The sequence below is a fragment of the Suncus etruscus genome, chromosome 12, assembly GCF_024139225.1.
Source record: "Suncus etruscus isolate mSunEtr1 chromosome 12, mSunEtr1.pri.cur, whole genome shotgun sequence".
Lineage (NCBI taxonomy): Eukaryota > Metazoa > Chordata > Mammalia > Eulipotyphla > Soricidae > Suncus > Suncus etruscus.
Window position 1 is genome coordinate 34,580,521 of NC_064859.1, and position 23,207 is coordinate 34,603,727.

Here is a 23,207-nt window from a genome sequence, read left to right on the forward strand (position 1 = left end):
TCACTGCATCATTTATGGTACATAGTGACAATGAATGAGGGGCATTTCCACCACCAGTGCTGTCCTCCCTCCACCCCTGTTCCCAGCATGTATCCCATATCTCCCTCCTTTACCCCCCAGAATGCTAGTGCAACTATTCTCCACTTTACAGTTTGTTGTAGATTGAGCATCCATTCACTGTCATTGGAGATAAAAAGGATAAGAAAAAAGAAAGAAAAAAATGGTAACAACTACAAAAGAGAGAGAGAGAGAGAGAGAGAGAAAGAAAGAAAAGAAAAAATGGAATAAAAAAGAAAAAAGTGCACCAGGCAAATAAAAATAAAAATAAATCACCAAATAATAACCACAAGAGTGAAAAAGAAAGAGACAAGTGGAAGAAAAAAGAGATGGAAAATAAAGTAAAAAACTAACAAATCAAAACAAAACAAGAAAAAGTAGGGGTGCTGGAGTGGCAGGGTTTGGCTTTCCCCCACTTTTTTTTTTTTTTTTTTTTTGCATAGGCACAGTATGCATTGGGGAAGAAAGGGAAATCCCGTGGCCTAAGAGATTCAGGGTTTCTCCATCCTTGAAGTGTACCGTCATGGGATCAACCCCTGGCTCCATTACTCATTACCCCATCCCAAAGGCTTTTTTGTGGTGCCAGGAAACTTTCCTCTCAGTTGTGGGTGAGAAAATCAAGCCACTGTAGCTAGTGATCTTGGTATTTGTGCAGGTCATAGGACAGGGTCTAGGATAGAGTCTTTACAGTTCTAGAGGTTCCTATCCATCATTGTTGTTGTGTTCAGTCTTCTGTAACACTTGCTCCCTGTTTTCGTACAGTCCCTAAGTTGAAGCCTAGGTTATTATGGATCCAAAGGTTCTGCTCAGTCTCTGTTGTCCAAGTTGGGCCTTTGCAATAAAACATCTTGTTGTTGTTGTTGTTATTGTTGTTTTACGAGTCCTGGGCTACAGCCTAGGGTAAGGTGGAAATCTTAACTTTCTCAAATGAGTTTCTCATCTCATTCCTATAGAAAGAGGTTTTTTTTAATACCTCTTTTAAAAAGCGGTGAGAATAGCAGGTGGGAAGTTCTGCTTAGGAAATTTGTTTCTCTATTCAAGGATAAACTCAAAAATGTTTACTTAGAACCAGACTTAAAATTGGAAAGTTTAAGCTAATGCTACCTCCACCAGGAAGATGTCCCAGATTTCCCCACACAAATAAACAATTCCTTCTACTATATGTGTATATATATATATATAAAATGTTAAATGTTGCAAGTCAGCCCCTGAAGAGGTTGACTGATGGAGGGATGAAGGAAGAGGTCTTTCCCCTCCAGCTCGGAGCACGCGTCTGCCACCCCGTCCAGCCGACGGTTCTGAGGTGAAACAGCCAGTAAACAGCTCGCAGACAGTCAGGCTTGTGAAAATATTAGCTTTATTCGGTGGACAAGCCTTAGTTTCAGCAAAAAGTCTCTCGCCTCCCACAGACCCTTGTTTTTATCCCCCAGAATCAGGTACCACCCAATGGTGGGATCATATACCACCCAATGGTGGAAGCAGAATCAGGTACCACCCTAGGGTGGGGCAGAATGCCAGGTCACACCCTAGGGTAGGGCACAATCACTGATCAGGGTAGGGTCAGTAACATAATAATCCCATAAAATATTTACATACACAACACTTAAATAGACAAGAATTTCTTGAGGGCCAAGGGTTCTTGGCTTTGTATGTAACTGGTACTCAGTAAACCTAAATGGAATGGAATTGAATGGCCCTGAAGAAATGAATGTAATTTGGCAAAGCTTTTGACCCCAGGAATTATGGAGAGCCCATATGATACAATAACCATCACAACTTCAGTGCTGCTTTTCTCACTGCAGTCACCAACTTGGTTGCCCACTTTAATTAGCACAGAGGCCAGATGGCTGGCCAGCTCTGCTAGAACCGGAAGAGCTAGCAAGCTGGTGGAGTTTCCCCAGCTGGGGGCTCTAGAGGCTGGCTTCATGTGGTTGGGTCACCTCCCCTTGCATACTTCCTTCCCTCTTACTGGACTCCCCTCCTCCTCCCACCCAATGCTGAGGGCAGCTGTCCCTTTTATCAGCAAAAACCCTTTCCTGATAACACATCTGTCCAGCACAATGTTTCACCCAGTCCAGTGATTTGGTTACCCGAGGCATCTGCATCCTTGATCGTGCAAGGGCATGAAACATTTGTGTCTGTAAAGAGCTGGCAGTGGCAGAATATCTCCTTTCAGGAGTCCAACATCCACTAAGTGATGAAATCTGATATTTAAAGGGCGTGACACCCCGTTCATACTAGATTTCATTAATCAATGTTTTCATGGAAAGGATAAATCCTTTATGCATGCCTTTTCCCAGATTTTTCCCCCATTTAAAAACTGCAATGCTTATTTTTCTTCCAGGCTCTTAATTCACAGAGATCCACTACTGTGAACCTTGGTTCCTTGTCTACCAAACTCACCCTTTCACATTCATACTGAATGAATAAAGGTCAGTCAAGAAACCAGAGTGACGGAAAGTGTTCTAGTTTGTCATAAGCATTAAGAAAGGCCTTTGAAAAGAAAAGAGAGAGAGAGAGAGTGAGTGAATGAGTGAGTGAGTGATAGAGATAGAGAAAGAGAGAGAGTTACTTTAATTACAAACCTGTTCTTGGCATGTGAGTGACCAAAACAGTGCCTTGGAAATATTAAGGAGGGAATCATGGTCTTTATTAGGAAACTCACAAAGGGCCGTGTTATCGACACCAAAATTGCAGGAGTAATATTGCTATTAAGGTCATGATTTCCATACCTTTAGGTAAAGCTCAGATAAAAATCATTCTTTTCTGAGAAATGATGATCAAAGACCATGCAATTTTCCACCTTTGCACATAGATCCTTACATATCTGCATATGAAATTGCAATGCAGCAAACAACACTGCCACCAAATGCCATGTTGCTTGTGACAAAAGAAGTCTAGTGGATCAAACATGTAGTGAAAGTATCTAAAAACCTTTGATTGTGCTAATATTTTAATGCTACATGTTCCCCTAAGTTACTGAATAGGGATGGCTTTCAAAATTATTGAATAATGCCCAGTTTTTCCACTGTAGTTGTTAAAAATACTTCATTTCTACATTAGCTACAAATTCCTCTGTTGAGTAAATAGCTTGGTTTACAAATGACACTTTTACCAATACAATATATAACACAAATATGGAAAAACAATATGCACATATATACTTATAGCTCTCTGCATTTGAACTGGGAAATTGAAAGCAATCAAAATGATAATAATAGGTAAATGTTTAAGTAAATCATTATATACTACAATGGATCATCATGACCATCATTTAGATTGTAAAAGACCATATAGCATCATGGAAAAATGCAAGTGATACATACTAAGTGGAAAAGGGATCAGAAACTATTTTGTACTGTGGTTATAGCTATGTACAACTAGATAAAAGCATACTTAAGAGAAGCCTAGAAGGGAATAATCAAAGATAATAATTGTGTTAGGATTTATGAGCAATCATGTTCCCTTATCTTTACTTCTCAAAAAATCTGTAATGCTATGTGTGTTTTATAATTTCACAAGTAAATGAAGGGCCAGGATTGTGGTTCAAGTGGTACGATACAAAGCTTGCTCATATGAGGCCCTGGGTTTGGTTCTCAGCAATTCTTTTTCTTAAGTACCACGGAATGTAGCCCCTGCAACAATAACAAAGAGAAAACTAATTCGGTTTTGAGCTAAAGAACAGTGATATGCAAAAGGGTCTAGGTACAATACATGCAAATTAAGATATTTCACATGTAAACAGTGACCCTGGCAGGATAAACCTCAGCCCACACCACAGCTTCCACCACTAACATATATCTCAGAGAGCTTTCTCTTCTATGGTTCTTTTTATCAACTCACCTTGGTCTTTTTTCATTTCATGTACAAGTTCCTTTCAGTGTAATCATTAAGGGGATAAAGAGAAGCAGCAGTGACTTCAATGGAACACTAGAATGTCAGAAGCCTGCTACAAACTGGTATCCAGTTGACCAGTCATGAAGATTTTAAGTCACAGTGGAGCTACAAACTGATGGTTGCTGGATCAAGCACAGGAGAATTGGGGCTGGGAAAAGTGAACCTAGCAACTAAAAACACATCTCCTCAGCTCTGTTGAATGAGATTTCAGAATACTGAAACATATGCCACTTTGGCCTTTGAGTCACTGTACATGATATTTAAGGAATTAAAAAGAATGAACAAAAAAATTAGAATGCTGGCAGCAATTTTATTTCCATATTTTAAATATTGCTAATTATTCTAGTGGTTAATGCCTACATTTTTTTTTATCAGAATCCAATCCCAAACTATTGCCTTTTGCCCCCCACAGGAGTTTGTCTAAAACCTATCTTATGGACAACTAGATATAATCTACAGGCATTCACTTACCATTAAAAAAAAATTCCAAATTATTTCTAACTTCCAAGGAGATCTCAGAAACTTATCTGGCAAAGCTTCCTGCTCAGTTGGCTCCTTTTTTGTACTTCATAATAAATGATAAAGACCATACATTTCTTTACAAAAAAACCAACATTTTTTGTAATTTGGAATTTAGAATTTACACTAATACATGAAGCTACAAAAACTAATTGTTTCTGAAACAACAGATTCCCCTTAAAATCTGACATTTTGCAATGACACTTTCAATTACTTTATCAACCCTGGTGTATTAAAATATCTAAATTAAAACTCATACTCATAAAGTATCTAACAAAACAATTCTACTTCTAAGACTCACTCTTTAAACTGTTACTTTTATAAGGTAACCCTAGTACAAGACAATATCACACTCAATTAAACCTTATAAAGTATAAAATCTTTTAACATATTATTGGAGTGCACAAAACCAATACAATAAGTATGCACATATTTTTAAGTGTGACTTTTTGGCTGAGCTTTGTGTTCATGTTGGTGGTTCTGGTCTCACTTTGTAGAGCAACAATATGTGATTTCAGCTATGAAAAGTAGAAGAAAAATTTAACCCTTCATTTGGGAATTGGAAGGAGGACCATAGATTTCCCCTTAGGCGTAAATCATAGACAGTACAGAATTTAGAGAGCTAAGCAGACGCTAGCAAGAAGAGGCTTTTCCTTAGAAAAGTGATTCATTTTGTCATTAATAAAAAAGCAAGACAGTCCTCATACATTTTCAAATGGGAAGAATTTATGAATGTACAATATTAGTTCCTGAAACAAGTACATCTTATCACACAGCACATACTGACTGACCTAGACCACCTGCTTATAACGTCTTTCTTGGATTCTATGTTTTTATTTTTTTTTTCAAAGTGTTTGTCTGAAACAATGTCTTAAATCTAAGGTAAAATCAAGTGCCACATTCTCCTACAGAAATCTCCAACTCAGGGTCAAGGTAAAGGATTATTGCTGAAAGGAGGCATTGAGTTGGGAAGACACTTGGAGATTATTTAGCACTGGACACTCAATTTTCAGAATTCCAAAGACTCTGACACCTTTACACTAATAGCCAGCAGCCCAGGAACACACACACATACCACACAAACATGCACACACACATTCAACTCTGTCACCTGTGATCTAAGAACAGCACTTTAAGAGACAAAGATGCAGCCCAATAAATGTTCTTTGAGGCTCCGAGAAGTTGCCTACGATATAGCCCAGAATTTGGAACAATATTCAAGATTCTTACCACAGCCTTTTGTCCTTGAGAGCTAGAGGAAAAACAACTAAATTGGAGGCAGGCAGATGCCAGAGTGTGCTTCTCTCCATGGGATATCTAGATATGTTGGGAAGTTTCAAGTCCAGAGTGAACACTTGGAGGAATCACTAATAGAGCAGGAGCTCGCCTCTTACAGGATTCCTAACTGTCCCCACAGAAACCACTGCAATGAAACTCTTGTCTGAGCACCTGCCTTTGATCCACTATCTGGATAGAACTGGACATATGGGACTGGCTGAGAGAAATCTGAAAATCCAATGCCAGCTTTACTAATGTACTATCTATGTGATCTGAGCAAATCAATTGTCTCTTACTCTCCTATTTGTCCATCTAAAAAATGAGCTAAATGCTTAGCAAACCTATTTTTCTGAGTTGGTTTTAGGAGCAAAAGAGATTGTGGGATGTTCTTAAAAAAATTAAATCTTTGAAAGCATTGGTATCTTGCATTCTTATATGCCTATGCACCTCAAGTGAAAACCTTCTAAGACAAGAATTAGATAGGACAGAACATCTCAGTGCTACCAGAATTGTTCATAGTTTTTGGAAATCTTATAGCCACTCTCTCCAGTGTCAAGGCAGACGCGCGGTAAGTAGAACAGAAATGAAACCTGAGAGGAGGCTCAGACTCACTCATATTTGGAAGCTGTCACTCCAGCTGAGCCCTATGGCCAATGTAGGCTTCTCTGGTCCACACAGCTCTGTTCAGAGCCAAGAGTCTAATGTGCATGGGGTCTTTGGATGGCTCTCCTTTCCAGCTATCTAAACACATGATGCTAAAAGCACTTCCTGTGCCTGCTGTACCAGCACTTATAAATGCATTCCACACAGGATTCCAAATAATCAATTTTCTGCCTGCATTTGCATGTTGAAAATGAGGAAAATGTTCAGGCCACTTTTTTTTTTTTTTTAAATTCTAGGTGGAATTTGTTTGAAGAAGAAAAAAATAATAGAAGTCAAGATTCCTTCAGGGCCCAAAAGGGGTAGAGAAAGGTGAGGGAGGGGTGGAGCTTCTGGGAAAGCTTTGGGGCCCCGACTTCCTCTTTATGTAGAACAGCTGCATATTTACCCAATGGGGTATTCACAGGAGACTTCATCTTGCTAATTAAAAAATTAAAAAGGCACGAAACTAGTTAATTTAAGTTCCCTGGTTTAAGAGATCACATTGTAGTAAAGTTAACTGATATTTTTTTTCAACATTTTCTTAGCCATTTGCTCAAGCAGTAGAAATATAAAAAAAATCCATCTTCCAATGGAGGGAAATACTATTGTGTGTAGGCTCCTACCTGTGGCAGCACCTTGGAATGGCTGTCCTGTTCTGTCCACACACCTGGCTGGTCTCAGTAGTGGTCACCTCCTGTTCCACCTCATCAGCACTTCCCAGGGCCTCTCCTAGTGCTCTCTTGTTAATACCAAGCAGGACTCCCTGAGGTCCTCACCTCCTCAGCCAGCAGATGTTGTGCTTCTTTAAAGGAGGTTGAGCAGAAAAAAACTTATTAATGACTCTGAACTGATTCCAAGGGAGTCATGGCTCAAGTCTTCAAAACTGTCTTCATTGGGCCTGCAGGGGAAATCTTTGCTTTTTCTGGAAAATATACAAACTCATGTCTAAGGAACTTAACAAATCTTAAGGTTACTCTTCATAAACTCCCATCATTAGGCCCAGGGTCACATCTGAAGACAGATTCCCCAGATGCCTAACACATGATGTTGACATGATAAAAATGACACAGGGAAGATTTTATTTTAACCCATGACTTTGCCACTGTGCATGAAAGAGAGCGTTTACATATGAAAAAAAAAAAAAACCCAGAAATTACATCCTCCTTTACTAGACATTGTCCTCTGGTCTATCTTTTGCTCACTTCACAGCCCTAATCATAGAAGTGAAAAAAAAAATCACAAAAAGTCAAAGGTTGAGTAAATCAGAGGTTTTCTAACTATCAAATTATATCCAATACCTGATGAAAAATGTCCAAAGGTCACTGGTACTCATGACTTTCAAGATATTTAAGGACCAAATTCAAGAACCTGACTCTGAAAGAGAAAAAAAAGGAACAATGTCCAGACTTAATGTCCTTCTCAACAGTCACAGGCAAGCTTTATAAGGAACTAAGGGAGAAATAGATTCTAAACCTGAAGTTAAAAAGTACAGTAAGGGGGGGTGGTGGAGTGGTGGCACAATCTGTAGGGTGTCTGCCTTGCATGCGGCTGACTCAGAATGGACTGCAGTTTGATCCCCGGAAGTCCCATATAGTTCCTCAAGCCAGGAGCGATTTCTGAGAGCATAGCCAATAGTAACTCCTGAGAATCAAAAACCAAAAAAAAAAAAAAAAGTATAATATGATTATGGAAATCTTGATCTGAAAAGTAAGTACGCCAAGATGGTTGGGGATGTAAAAATGGATATAGTAGCTAAATATATCTATACATCTATAGAAACTAAAGAAGAAAAATCTAGAAGGGAAGAAGTGGAGGAAGATGAAAAGAAAAAAAATAGAAAAGAAAAGACATGAGGGACCGGGGTAGAAGGAAAAGAAGGAAAAGAAAAGTTTACAAACCTTTCAGTAATAACCTGCAATTTTTGCATGTGACATGGAGTGCATCACATAATATTATGTTATTTATGCTACATTTATTAGGCATGGTAATTGTATTGTAGTTATGTAGGAAAATGTCCTTGTTCTTAGAAAATGTAGTTTGAGTGGCAAGAAATGTGCACTGGTAAAGGGATGGGTGTTGGACACTGTATGACTGAAACTCAATCATGAACAACTTTGTAATGGTATCTCATGGTGATTCAATTAAATTTTTTGATTAAAAAATGGAAAATGTAATGATGTGTGTTTAGGAGGGAGAGAAATTGAGAAAAGATGTAGCAATATGGCAATATGTTCTTGTTGAATATTTTTGAAAGAAATATGTGTTTATTGTACCAGTCTTTCAACTTTTCCCTACATTAAAAATTTTTTTTCAAATAAATATTCAGAGGTCTGGGAAAGATACTCATACAGAGGCAAATTAACTTCAATGTGGATGACCATAAGGGTCTAAGTATCTCACTCTATGGACCCTTTAAGACCTCGTAGGTTTTTGAGGATTATCAATGTAAAGTGTAGCTTTAAATGATCAGTTTAAAGATGAGCTGTTAAATCAGAAAACTTGAAATCTTGCAACTCTCATCAAAGGAGAATTGATAGAGATTGACCCAAATTTATTAACAACAAATTTATCTACATAACCAATTACAAGTGGCAAAGTGAACTTTCTTAATCATCAGTAATAAGAGGCAAATTTCTACCAACTTCTATTAGTCTCTCTACTGAATATATATTACATAATTGTCATCTGAAAAAGGTTAACAAAGAACGTGTAGCCATAAGCATATGGGGAAAAATACATAGAAGTGGTTCATTATCATTTAAATTATTGTTAGTTTTCCAGATTTCATTACATTTGTGGCATATATCAGTGTTTCTGGTAACTATAATTTAATATATAATCCATTTATGTAAAATTTTGAAAGGCTCAGAGAGATATAGCCGAGTGGTAGAGCATACTCTTTGAGAATGAGGCCCTGGGTTTTATCCCAAGCACTTCAAAAACAAACAAACAAACAAACAAACAACAAATTCACTTTTACCTTCCTTTCTTAAAATATGCATGCATTATTTTCTGAACATGTTAGCTACACGAAAGCATGTGTATTTACACAGACACACACACACACACACACACACACACACAAACTTCTTTTAAAGGAAACATTTTATGCCTAGGGTTCCATGAAACACATTTGGAAAACAGTACCTCAGAGTGCAGTAGCTTATTTTTAATCCATATCTTTATATTATGGTTATATTCACTATAACATTTGACCTCCAGGAAGACATTTATTTGAATAGCTTATTTAAAAAATAAACCATGGTTTTCATTGATGGCTATCTTTACATACATTCTGCTTTATACAGCCACATTCTGTAACCCAGTTAAGCCCCAAATAGCAATCTGAGGGAGGTTGAGACAGATAATAAAGATTGCCCCCAGGTTCCACTTAACTAGCATCCACCTCCATCCATTCAGCTTCTGTTTGGCTAGTTCAATGTCTCCCTGGAGTAAAATAAGATATGGGGGAGGAAAAAAGGTAACTTTTCTTTTTTTTTTTTTTTTTTTTTTAATGTAATTTTTATTTTGATCATAGTGGCTTACATATTGTTGACGATAATATTTTAGGTATATATTTACATAAAATCCGGGGGGATTCCCATCCCTAAATTGTCCTCCCTACACCTCCGTTTTTGTCCTACCTCCCTTTTCCTCTTCCCTCTCCCCCAGGGCGTCTAGAATATGTGGTCCCCTCTGTATCTAACCTACTACTTAGTAGTCTTGCATCAGTTTGGTCTTGATGTCTCCCTGATTTCCCCCTCTAAGTGGGGGCAGGGCTAGCTAGTTCAAGTTGCGTGGTTTTGCCTGAAAAGGTGAAAATATATAAACTGGGGGTAAAAGTCTAATACCCCGAAGATGGGCAGAATCCTTCTAGAGGTTCTCATCATCGATTTGGGAAATGAGTGAGAGAAAGAATGTGAAACACTCCACCAGTACCAAAAAAAGTGTCAAATATCCAGTGAGGACTCCAGCTATATCGATAAGCACCACTAAAGACAGATAAACAAAATAAAACAAAACAAACAAAAACCAAAAACAACAAAAAACAAAAAACAAAAAACAAAAAACAAAAAAAAAAAAACACGCCGTGGTCTTGAAATAAGAAACCTGGCGTAGCCCCTCTCGAAAGAAAAGGAAGAGAGAAAAGAAGAAAAGTAAATAAATAAATAAATAAGGATATCTGGGGACAACGATTTCAATAATCACATCCAAACAGAGAAATCGACCAAAATAGCTAGGTAAATAAAAATAATAATAACAATAATAAATGAAGGTAATATATATATACATATACATATACATATATATATATAAATGTCCAAGGTTTTGTGTTTTTTTCTTTTTTTTTTTTTCCCTTCTGCCCTGGCACAGTAAATATTGGGGTCATTCGAAAAGGAATTCACTTGCCCTATGCGATATGGGGTTTCTCCGTCCTTGGAGTATACTGTCATGGGATCAACTCTAGTCTTTGTTCAGGATCATTACTCTCCCGGTGGTGGGTTTTTTTATTTATTTATTTATTTTTTTTTTGGTGTGTGGAAGACTTCTGCTCTGTCCAGGGTGATGCAATCAGAGCTCTGTGTTTAGAGGTCTCAGTATCCGTACAGATCCTGAGATGGGACTTATGGTGAAGTCAGTCTTTGTGAATCTAGAGGTTCTGTTACCTCAGTGCCATTTTAATCCGTCTTCTGTGGTTGGTGATCTTAGTCTTTGCCCTGAACCTAGGATGGCATCTAGGATAGCGTCTTTCTTTGTGCTTCCAGAAGCCCCTTTCCGTTACAATTGTCTCTGTCGGATCTTTGGGACTGAGGATCATGCTTATTGTGCAGGTCTTAGTTCAAACCCTAGACTAGGGCTTTTTTATTGGTCCCAAGATGTATACAGTCTGGTCGTGGTTCTCGTATCCAGTCATCTGTAAAACACAATCTTGGCTTTTGGACCTACCAAAGGGTGCCACGTCTTCTGGTTTTGTCTTGTTGTTGGCTGGTGAGGTAGGCTAAACTGCTTTGAGGTCAAGTTGTTCATATTTTCCTCATTGTCGGGATATCGTGTTTAGGCTGGCCCTTGTTGTTGACCCTGCAGTACTAATGCTGTCCCAGATGGAGTTTGTTTCTTGCAGCTGTTGTGAAGAGCTGTGCCGTTTCTATGTCTGGGATCCAGGGTTCAAGGTTGGTTGAGTGGTGTCTAATCACCTGAGGTCTAAGTTGATTCCACATGACATATTTTCAAGGTAGGAGATAACCCTGTATTGTAACTCAACACAATTACAAAACAATTGCCAGTTTAATTAAGCATTTTCCTAATCACAGGACTTTCTGAGAATTATTTTATTTGTGACAACAAACCAGCTAATACTTCCTTAGGAGGTTTCTATCATCCTGGTAATGTGTATAGATCATTGCTCTTCTTTATCTCACCTCAGTGACTCCACAGAAGCTAGCCCAGCCCCTGATACTGGGAGTCCCCTCACTTTCTCACCCTTACCTCATCCTGGTCATTCACCTAAACATTTAAAAGACCATCAATACAAAGACCCAATAGACAGAGAGGGAAGTAGGAAGGAAGGTAGAGTATGGTAGGATGGCTTACACTTACGTTGGTTCCTGTAAAAATGTAACATTTTGAAAGGCTCAGAGATATAGCCGAGTGGTAGAGCACACTCTTCCTGAGAATGAGGCCCTGGGTTTTATCCCAAGCACTTCAAAAACAAACAAACAAATTCACTTTTACCTTTCTTTCTTAAAATATGCATTCATTATTTTCTGAACATGTTAGCCACACAAAAGCATGTGTATTTACACAGATACACACACAAAAGCTTCTTTTAAAGGAAACATTTTTTGCCTAGGGTTTCATGAAACACAGATATAAAAACAACACATATATAAACAACAAAGTAGTATACTGGAGAGGGAGGCTGCAGCTGGACCCAGAAAATCCCACATGCCAGGATTACTGTTCCTCTCCTACAGGTGTGGCTGGGAAACTGGGCAGACAGCTGGCCAATGGCCTTCTGGGCTGACCAACTAGTTCAGGAGACCGAGATCCCCCCATTCCAAACTGGTCTTCAGGGCCAGGTTTGGCAACTGGGCTCTAGAGGGGAGGGGGTAGAGGGAAACTCCTCCCGTATTCATACTGGACCCCCTGCAGCGGTGTCTTTTCTTACTAATATTCATTTTTATAACCGTGCCTGAGCAACAAATATACTTTTTGAGCATTATCTAAAAATGTTCTTCATTCTAGAAGATTCCTAGGAAAGGAAACGGAATACCAAAGATTTGGATGATAACACTAAAATAGATCTTTAAAGTCAGTCTTTATGGACGTGACTTTCCATACTGACTCCAAGTCGAAATCACAAACAATTCATATATATGTATTGTATATAGCCCCTGTCATGTATTGCCTCTCCCCTTCCCCTGTGTCTCCTCTATCCCTTCATTTTTCAATCCTGATCCTTTATCTTCCCCTAATTTAACCCTCTTTACCCTCAGTTCCTAACTCAGTAGGCACCAAGATTAATCTCCTGCCCCAATAGACCACCTTCCAGCTCCTCAGTGAAAGACACCCTCTGGGTCCCTGTTCTCATGCATCGGCAAAGAAATACAACCAGCATGCCTGCTGACTCATGCTTGATGGCCCCTCTCACCCCCACCAAATTGTGGACTGTTGCATGATACAGAAATCAGCCTCAGCAAAACTCCCAGCTCAAAGACACTACATAGTCTCGTAATGCAGCAGCGCATCTCTCAAACTCAATTCCAAGGCTTGTGAATCGAAAAGTACCTTGACTTAATTGGGAGTCTTATATTGCCTATTGGAAGCTCAATACCTGTATAACAATACATGTTAAGATGTGTATTCCTAAATAGACAAGTAGCCTCCTCCACCACTTGTTTTATTCGAATACCTTTTCTTTTAAAACTCAGTTTTCTTTATTTGTTCTATTTTAATATATACATTTTTCTCTATCCTTACCATTTTCGGTGCTGCTTGGTACAAAATGCCTTGACTGGGATAAAAGCTCAGAACAAAACCAGACGACAGAGACTGTGTGTGTGCAGCCTGTCATCCTTACCCAGAATAGCACCAGCAACACAGTATGACACCATACGTTTTTTTTTTTATGGGCACAGTAAAAAAACTGGAAACCATAGACACAGAAACAAGATCTTATCTTCTAGGGATAAGAACTCATTTTTTATAGCAGAAGTGTGCCTCCCATCCTGAGCATGTGTCATGTGGATGTAACCAGTCCCCAGGAGATTGGACAGTGTTAGTCCAATCCAAAACCCCAGATCCCCGACGTAGAAATGATACAGCTCCGGGCAACACCACCAGGAACTAAGCTCCATTGGGAGATTTATAACACTACTCTGGCACCTACTTGTGCCAGTTTTGATATGACAACGAGGAAAGGACAACTTGACCTAAGACCAGGCTGTCCTATCACATCACCTAACACTAAAGAGCTATCGTCCTTTGAACTGTGAAAAATAAGAGCATCAACAACAGAAAACTGACTTTGACAACTGTGACTGAACAGAGCCTACCTTGGCACTAATAAGGAAAACCCCGCCCTAGGCTGTAGTCCAGGACACATAAACAACAACAACAACAACATCAACAAGATGTTTTATTGCAGAGGTCCAACTTGTACAACAGAGACTGAGCAGAACCTTTGTATCCATAATATCCCAGGCTTCTACTTTGAACGAGAACAGGGAGCAAGTGTTACAGAAGACTGAACACCACAACAACGATGGATAGGAACCTCTAGAACCTAGAGACTCTATCCTAGACCCTCTTGACCTATAACCTGCGCAAATATCAAGATTGCTAGCTACAGTGACTTGATTTTCTCACACACAACTGAGAGGAAACTTTCCTGGCATCACAAAAAAGCCTTTGGGATGGGGTAATGAGTATATATGGAGCCAGGGGTTGATCCCATGAGATATGCTTCAAGGATGGAGAAACCCTGAATCTCTTAGGCCATGGAAATTCCCTTTCTTCCCCAATGCTTACTGTGCCTATGCAAAAAAAAAAAAAAAAAAAAAAGTGGGGGGAAACGCCAAACCCTACCACTCCAGCACCCATACTTTTCCTTGTTTTGTTTTGATTTGTTAGTTTTTGACTTTATTTTCCTTCTCTTTGTTATTCCACTTTTATCTTTCTTTTTTACACTTGTGGTTATTATTTAGAGATTTATTTTTATTTTTATTTGCCGGTTCTATTTTTTTCTTTTTTCTTTTTTTTCTCTTTTCTCCTTTCTTTTTTTGGTAGTTGTCACCAAATTTTTTTCTCCCCTTTTTCTTATCTTTTTTTATCTCCAATGACGGTGGAATGGATGCTCAATCTACAACAAACTGTAAAGTGGAGACCTGTTGCACTGGCATACTGGAGGGTAGAGGAGGGAGATGTGGGATGCATGCTGGGAATAGGGGTGGAGGGAGGACAGCACTGGTGGTGGGAATGCCTCTCATTCATTGTCACTATGTACCATAAATGATGCAGTGAAAGATTTGTAATGCACTTTGGTCACAATAAAAATAGTTAACATTATAAAAAACAATAAAGTATCTATGCATTTAATATAGTAAGCATTTTATTTTAATAATTAGATAATAATTATGTTTATATAGTTGAAATAGAAATTGACTCTTCACTTTCTCTTCAATAATAATTAACAAATAGCTTGGTGGATAGTTATTCATTTCTCTATAGAGATTCCTGTAAATAATATTTATCCAGAAAGTTTCAGAAGTCCTGACTTCCAAGATCTTAGTAAAAAATAAAAACAATGAAAACTTCCCACTTTCCAGAAAAGACAGAAAGAATCTTGCTATCCTTTGATGAAGATGAGACTACCATTTCCTAATCATAACTCCAAAGAGTCTATCTCAAGCCAGACACCAAGACATAGCTGGTGTGAATAAAATCTGAGTGCAGAGCAAACAAGGTATACCAATTATCAAAGAGAAGAGAGAGCAAAAATGGATGTGTGGGAGAGTGGGGCTGTAAGGGGTTTCTATCCTTACAACACTTCACCAATCCCATAGGGAGCTTTATGAATTGAGATGCTCTTCAGGATTGTCTATAAGCTTGGAGAGATAGGACAGCAGGTAAGTAAGGGGCTTGTTTTGCACATGGCCAACCTGGATTTGATCCCTGCTGCCCCATATGGTCTTCCAAGTCCTGTCAGGAGTGATTCTTGAGCACAGAGTTAGGAGTGAGATTTGAGCACAGGTGGGTGGGCTCCCAAACTACTAAGATCCCATAAACCAGAGAAAAGGTTCTTTTATTTATTTTTTTTTAACTAGTAACTGGAGGGTCACAGGGAAAGTGAATCTAATTGGGAAAGGCTATTTTCTTCTTTTAGGGCTAGTTTTAGAGAGAAAATAGTTATCAGTCAATCCTTTCTGGTCTCCAAGAAGGGAGCTAGGTAGCCCACCCTCGAGTTGTACCAGGTCTACAGATTTCTCAAAGCCCATTCTTAGAAAATAACATCACTTCTAGAAGAATGAAGACTACATGGAAGAAACAACCACTTGAACCAACAGGTAAGAGAATGTGAATACCTAAATATCAACACCATTCCTGGGTATGAAATGCCAAGACCTATAACTATATATATTTATATATATAACTATATATAACTCATAATGTTCTCATACTTTCGAAGAATATTGCAGGACACCATAACCTAGTTTATGACACACACCAATCTCAACTAGAGCTGCCAATAAGGAGGACATTTCCCTCCCCTTTGGCCCAGATCACATGTTCCACTGCACAAATTTAACTTGTTTGTTTTTACAGGGGAATAAAACATAATACAAACAACAATCAAATCAGTTCTAGGAGAGGGTCTGAAACAGTGAAACTTTTTTGGAAATTCATTGTGGCACCAGGAGCAAATCAATGGGAGCATACCCATGGCACAGTCTATCCTAGAAGGACTTTTCGCACTTACTGAGCTGGGGCTCCCCATTGTTCTGCTCACTGTACTTTGTTTTACTTCTTTCTAAGCCCAGCGAGTACACCCAAACCTTCTTGGGGGCAGGCCTGGTTTCAGCACAAGAAGCCCCAGGTATCTGACAGGGTTCTGAGACCCTCTGAGTCAACATTGGTATTCATTGGGTAGCACTTCGTAGAAATTAAATTTTCTCATAAATAGCCATAATGTATAACAACTGCCCCTGGATGTGTGCTGGCATATTTTCCTATGAAAACTGCCAGGCTTCATTCAAGTAGAATTTCTGCACAGCAAGAGTGTCCAAAATTGTCCAGATTACACTAAAGTAACACCAGAACCATGATAGAAACGGCCTTTAAAAGTACCTTGGAGTTCAGTTTACTTTCTATCAAATGGAAAGTTGCTATCTACACTAAAATTTGAAGAATAGACCAGAAAAGAGATAGCAGAATAAGAGAAAAGAAGACAAATCTCTTTTAAGACTAGAGACAGCAATAAGTAAAAGATAATGCTAAAAAGAAAGCATTATATAGTGCTTTTTAAAAAATTATTTCCAAAAGAATGACCAAAGATTTTGATTGGGATGGGTTGACTTCCACAGAACAAATCACTTCAAAACAAACAAACAAACAAACAGATAACAATAAAAATAAAGTCTGTTCCTGATCAGAAGATACTTGAACCCCCATACTGGAGAAGTGAGGGAGGACATTGCTAAACAAGCCCAATAGTAACTCTAAGGCACATTGTAATTCTTTCTCTAGCTTTTCTTGGGTAAGAATATGAAATCATTTGGACCTTCTTCTAGGAGCAATGACATGAGGCAACACATTTCAAATACAGTATAATAATCAGTTGCATTATCCTTAATCATTTCTAAAATATTTAAAAATGTATTATTAGTTTTTTTAAAGTATTAATTTTAGACATAGAGAAACTAAGTCCAAAAAAAGTTATGATGAACCCGGTACTATACTATACTATACTATACTATACTATACTATACTATACTATACTATACTACACTATAATAGGTATTCTACTATTTGATCACAAGGTCTTTCCTCTACTATCTTTTTTTTTTTTTTTTTGGTTTTTGGGCCACACCCTGTGACGCTCAGGGGTTACTCCTGGCTATGCGCTCAGAAGTTGCTCCTGGCTTCTTGGGGGACCATATGGGACGCCGGGGGATCGAACCGCGGTCCGTCCTAGGCTAGCGCAGGCAAGGCAGGCACCTTACCTCCAGCGCCACCGCCCGGCCCCCTTCTCTACTATCTTTTAATTGTGGTCTAGTAAAATGTCCAGCAATTGAACATCTAGATACAAAAGACAGCCAGGATTGACCATCTCATCAGAAACTATTCAGCCCCAGCACTTTGATTTATCATTGCCAAATTCAAACAAATACAAATTTCTACTGTTTAATGAAATAGTCCTATATCATGCACATTGTAATTGCTAGTCAGATTAGATTAATAACTCATACAGTTAACCTAAATAGCACATATAAATGATATTATCCTGTATTTATTCTTCTTCAGATTTACTTCATTTAACATATCTTCCAGTTTCATTCATGTTTCAGCAAATTTCATGATTGGCTTTGTACTATTCCATTGTACACATATGCCACATCCTCCTGATCCACTCATCTGTGGTTGGACATTTGGGCTGACTCCAAATCCTAGTTATTGTACTGAGTGCTGCAGTGAATAATGAGTGTGTATACAAAGGGACATTTTTTTTCATACTATTAATCTCTTCTCTCCAAACCCTTGTTACTGATTAAAATCCTAGAAAATTTCAAGATGTCAGTGGTCAATTGTGCAAAGCTTTTATTATCCCATTTTACAAAAAAAGAAACCTGGTACTCGGAAGACTTAAAGCAATGTTGCTAGTCAATGTCCAAGCCATGATTCAGGACTCCACTTTTACATAGCTCTAGAGTGTTTGCGACTTCTCTAAGATTAAATTGGAAGGTTTAAAGATAGGAATGTTTTATTTTTATTTGATTTTTTTGGGGGGTCACACCCTGCAGCGCTCAGGGGTTACTCCTGGCTCTACGCTCAGAAATCGCCCCTGGCAGGCACGGGGGACCATATGGGATGTCGGGATTCAAACCACCGTCCTTCTGCATGGAAGGCTAGAACTTTACCTCCATGCTATCTCGCTGGCTCCTTTATTTAATTTTTTTTGATAAACTCTTGTTAATTTTTTGTTTTGTTTTGTTTTTTTTGGGGGGGGGCACATCTGGCGGTGCTCAGGGGTTACTCCTGGCTGTCTGCTCAGAAATAGCTCCTGGCAGGCACGGGGGGGGGGGCCATATGGGATGCCGGGATTTGAACCAACCACCTTAGGTTCTGGATCGGCTGCTTGCAAGGCAAACACCGCTGTGCTATCTCTCCGGGCCCAAACTCTTGTTAATTTTATTAATTTTTTATGGGTGGAATATTTCACTTTTTGGGTTATATATTTTTCCTTTATTAAAAAATGCATCACATAGTTGACATAGTTGACCATAATGCCTTTGTTTTCAGATAATGAGAGAAAAGTTATTTTAAAAAAAGAATAGAAAGAAGAATGAAAAAAAGAAAGTTAAAAAAAATTAAAAGTGCAGCAGCAAGCACATTTGTGAAAATTATTGTATCTCCAATGAAATCATTAATACAATGGCAGGTTTATTAAGCTCCTGTTAACTGTCCATTCAGTTAAATTGATGTGCTTCTATAATGATAAAAGTATTAAACAAATTAAGTTGTCCAAAATTCAAAGCACTATTACTGATGCTGCGGCTTTGTGGGGCATGTTCTCAGTTGCCAAGCCTCTTGGAAAAAGGAGAATGTATGAGAAGGGTGCTTGTATTCATACCAAAAAGCCCAGGTGATATCAGTACAAATTCAATGTTCCTGAAGTTTGGTCAGGTTGGTGTTTTTGAAGGGAATCATAGAGTGGCGTGAGGCAGGACCATTGGTAACATAGTGATTCTGAATGATAGATACAGCAGGCACCACTTCAGCAGGGTGGGGAATGGGCCACTCTCTCCTCCCAAGATGGCCAGATTTTTGCTGTATGGCTGGAAAGCCCATGGTTTTTCATGGCGTGGTTTACATTTCATTTGAAGGAAGAGTGAGTCTATGGAGTTGGCCTGGTGGGAATAAGGTGACTGTATATTTCTGCTTTGATTTTTTAAAATTTCACTAACTGTAGCATTTATCACCATGTCTCTTCATTGCAGTTTCATAAAAATTTTCTCTCCACTCCCATCAAAAATGACACACATCAATTTAAAGTACTGGTAATAGTATTCAGTTAAAACTTCAGATCTTTCTTTCTCCAAAGTCAGGATACTTTACTAATATCCTAAATTTCTTGATAGATTCTATTACCTTTAAGGTATTGATTTGTTTCTTTGCTTCTTCCCAGGGAGTATTTGATAATTTTTCATATCATTATTAAGAATTCAGCCAGCATCAGCATTGTGAGAAAACTCCCCTAATGACTTGTCTCACTCATGGACCATTCAGGGACCATTCTCATTTCAGACTGACTAACTACAAATTTGGAAGTCCCACAAATATACTCAGATTTAATAGTTCAATGATTAACAAAATTTAAGTAAGTACCTTACAGATTATAGTTTTATTATAATGAAAGGATACAAATTAAAATCAGTGAAGGAAAGAGATGCATAGAGCAAAGTCCAGACGGCTCAAAGTGCAAAGCTGGTGGTATTCCTTGCACCATGGAGTCATCGATGGTGCTTCTTCCTGCCTGGCTAAAACAATGACAATACATACAAAATAGTGTCAACCTAGGAAGCTCACCTAGGGTTTTGTCCACAGCATGTATTGATATTCACTTGCAGACTGCCCCCAAGGCTGACCTTTGGTTCCCAAACTTTGCAGAGTGTCAGACCAATGCCTCTAATTTCCAGCTGCTCTGAGTTTGTAGAAGTGATATAACATGTGCCAAAGCCCCACCATTAATCACATTCTTAGACTGTCCATTGGACAAAGTACCCAAAGACATTCCTATCATGCAGGACATTACAAGATGAGAGAAATCACTTCCCAGTCACTGGGGAAAAAATCCCAGACCTCTATTTAAGTAAAATATTTTTTTTTTGTTTTGATTTTTTGGGCCACACCCTGTGACGCTCAGGGGTTACTCCTGGCTATGCGCTCAGAAGTTGCTCCTGGCTTCTTGGGGGACCATATGGGACACCGGGGGGATCGAACCACAATCCGTCCTAGGCTAGCGCAGGCAAGGCAGGCACCTTACCTCCAGCGCCACCGCCCGGCCCCTAAGTAAAATAATTTTACAAAATTACACATTGAATACTAAAATCTCTCTATAAAATGGAAGGTAGATGAAAACGGGAGATAAAGAGATATACACAGACTTATAGATACACAGATGAGAGAACACAATAGAATAAAGTTACTATTTCTACTTTAGACTCAAAAATTAAATTAAAAAATACCCTTGACCAAGTCCATGGGTACAGGTAGGTATCACTTGTACATTTTATGTATCATTTTATTAGATGGGCTGAATGAGCTGAGGTCTTTTTTTTTTTTTTTTTTTTTTTGGTTTTTGGGCCACACTCAGGGGTTACTCCTGGCTGTCTGCTCAGAAATAGCTCCTGGCAGGCACGGGGGACCATATGGGACACCGGGATTCGAATCAACCACCTTTGGTCCTGGATCGGCTGCTTGCAAGGCAAACACTGCTGTGCTATCTCTCCAGGCCCAAGAGCTGAGGTCTTATAGTAGTGAGAATAAAAATAGAGTTTCAGGGGCAAAGTGGGAGGGCATTTGCCTTGAAAGCGACTGACCTAGGACAGACCTCGGTTTGATCTCTAGAGTCCCATATGGGCCTCAAGCCAGGAGTGATTTCTGAGTGCAGAACCAGGAGTAACCCCTGGGCATCACCAGGTCTGACCCAAAAACCAAAACTAAAAAAAGAAATAGAGTTTCATATGTTGTGATTTTTTCTCAAAGCACTCATTCCTCGCTACTAGATTGCCATAGTCACCCCTCCAAATTTAGTTGACACTACTTGACATTTTACACTGTGGACACATTTGGGTAATAGTCACAACTTTCCATGCACAACTCATTAAAGTATCCCATAGTGATCCCCTCCCATTAAGATTCCTAATTGTTAAAGACTCGTTCTTCATAGAACCAGGTATGGTCCTGGAAATGCACATTTGCTTAATGGAACACAAATAGGGTCAAGATTATGGGCAAGACGTTTCAGGTCTCACTCTGTTCCTATAACTTTAAAATTTTTCTTTAGAAAATAACAAATTTAACTTAGAATCTTAATACTCTAAGGGACCAACTCAAAGAGGGAGCTCTTTAGAAGTACAATACTGTTGTATTTAAATATGCACTTCTAATAACTTAAAAATTTGAGACACCGCAGCTAAGACCCATTTTGATATCAAAATACCTGAATTCTGCTCTCTCAAAGGGCTTTTCAAGACTATTCCAGACCTTGGGTTGAGATGCCTTTACCCAAGGAGATGAAGGAATTTGGGTTTCTAATCAGAAGTGGTCAGAAAGTGGAGTCAGAAAAGGAGGCTATGAAACCTAAACCCTTGGACAGGCATGGTTGGGGCAGAGGAGCGACAGAGGAAGGCTGGCTCATTTTTTCCATAGGCACGCTGTGTGTGCCATCTGAGGTCTTTAATGTAAACCCTCCTGTCCTCCGACCTAAACAGTGAGAGTAATTGTGGGCTCATACACCCCTTCAGATGCAGGGCTTAGGGGTCAGCCCTCCACAGGGTCTTGCAGGAGGTCTTATTTCTGAGTCAGGGGGGCTTCTGGTTAACCAGAGCAGTCCCAATTCTGAGGGGCAAAGTTGACATACCAACATAATTACATGTAGGTTGACCATATTTACTGCAACTCTGTTGTTCTAGAATTTCAAACAAAGGCTGAACCCTAGGAAAACAACCACTAAAGAGAAGCAGATTGTCCAAAGTGATTTATTGAGGAACAAAAGCGAGGGGAAGAAAGAGAAGAGCATTATCAGAAGCTCACACATACTTCCTTTTCCCTGCCTGGTCTGAGGAGAACACACAGTGACCATCTCTTTCCCACCCTCTCTAACGGAAAGGCCTCACAACACTGACATTTCACTTTTCCTGAAACTTATTTTCATGTGGCCATCACAAATTCTATCAGCCCTAACTCCTTTCTCTTTTCCTACATCCCACCCCACATGACACATCCCTTTACCTCCTACTGGTGAAGTTTAAATGAACAAAAAACTAACGCTAGAATTTGTCTAAAAAAAAAAATCTTAGAACAACAGTTCAGGCTTATGACAGGCTTTTACCTCAGGAGATTACTGGTAAGATGGGTTTGAATAGGTGCCAGAACTGTTTGACCTCAGCTTAGACCCATGCAAGTTTATAATAATTTAGGATTCTAGAGAAAGCAATGCTATTTTCAATGCACAGCCTGTATTGACCTAGCAGTGGTGAAAAAAGGGCTGTTGGACAACTGCATATTGAGAAAACAGCACCTCTTTTCAAGGTGAGAACCTTCTTACTTGCAATGTTTGCGCCACCATTTGCTTATCATTGTCATCCTGTTGTGTGTGGACTGACTTATCATATGTGAAATGTCAATCGATTCCCAACACCACTATGATTAGAGGTAGGCAGGTAGGGAGGTTATGTGAGGCCATGAGGATGGGGTCCTTATCTAATAGGGTTGCCGCAATATAAGAAAAATGAGAAAACTAAAGATCTTTTTCGCTTAAGTATGCATGGAGAAGAAGCCAAGTCAGAACATAGCCAGAAGGTGGCAATCTC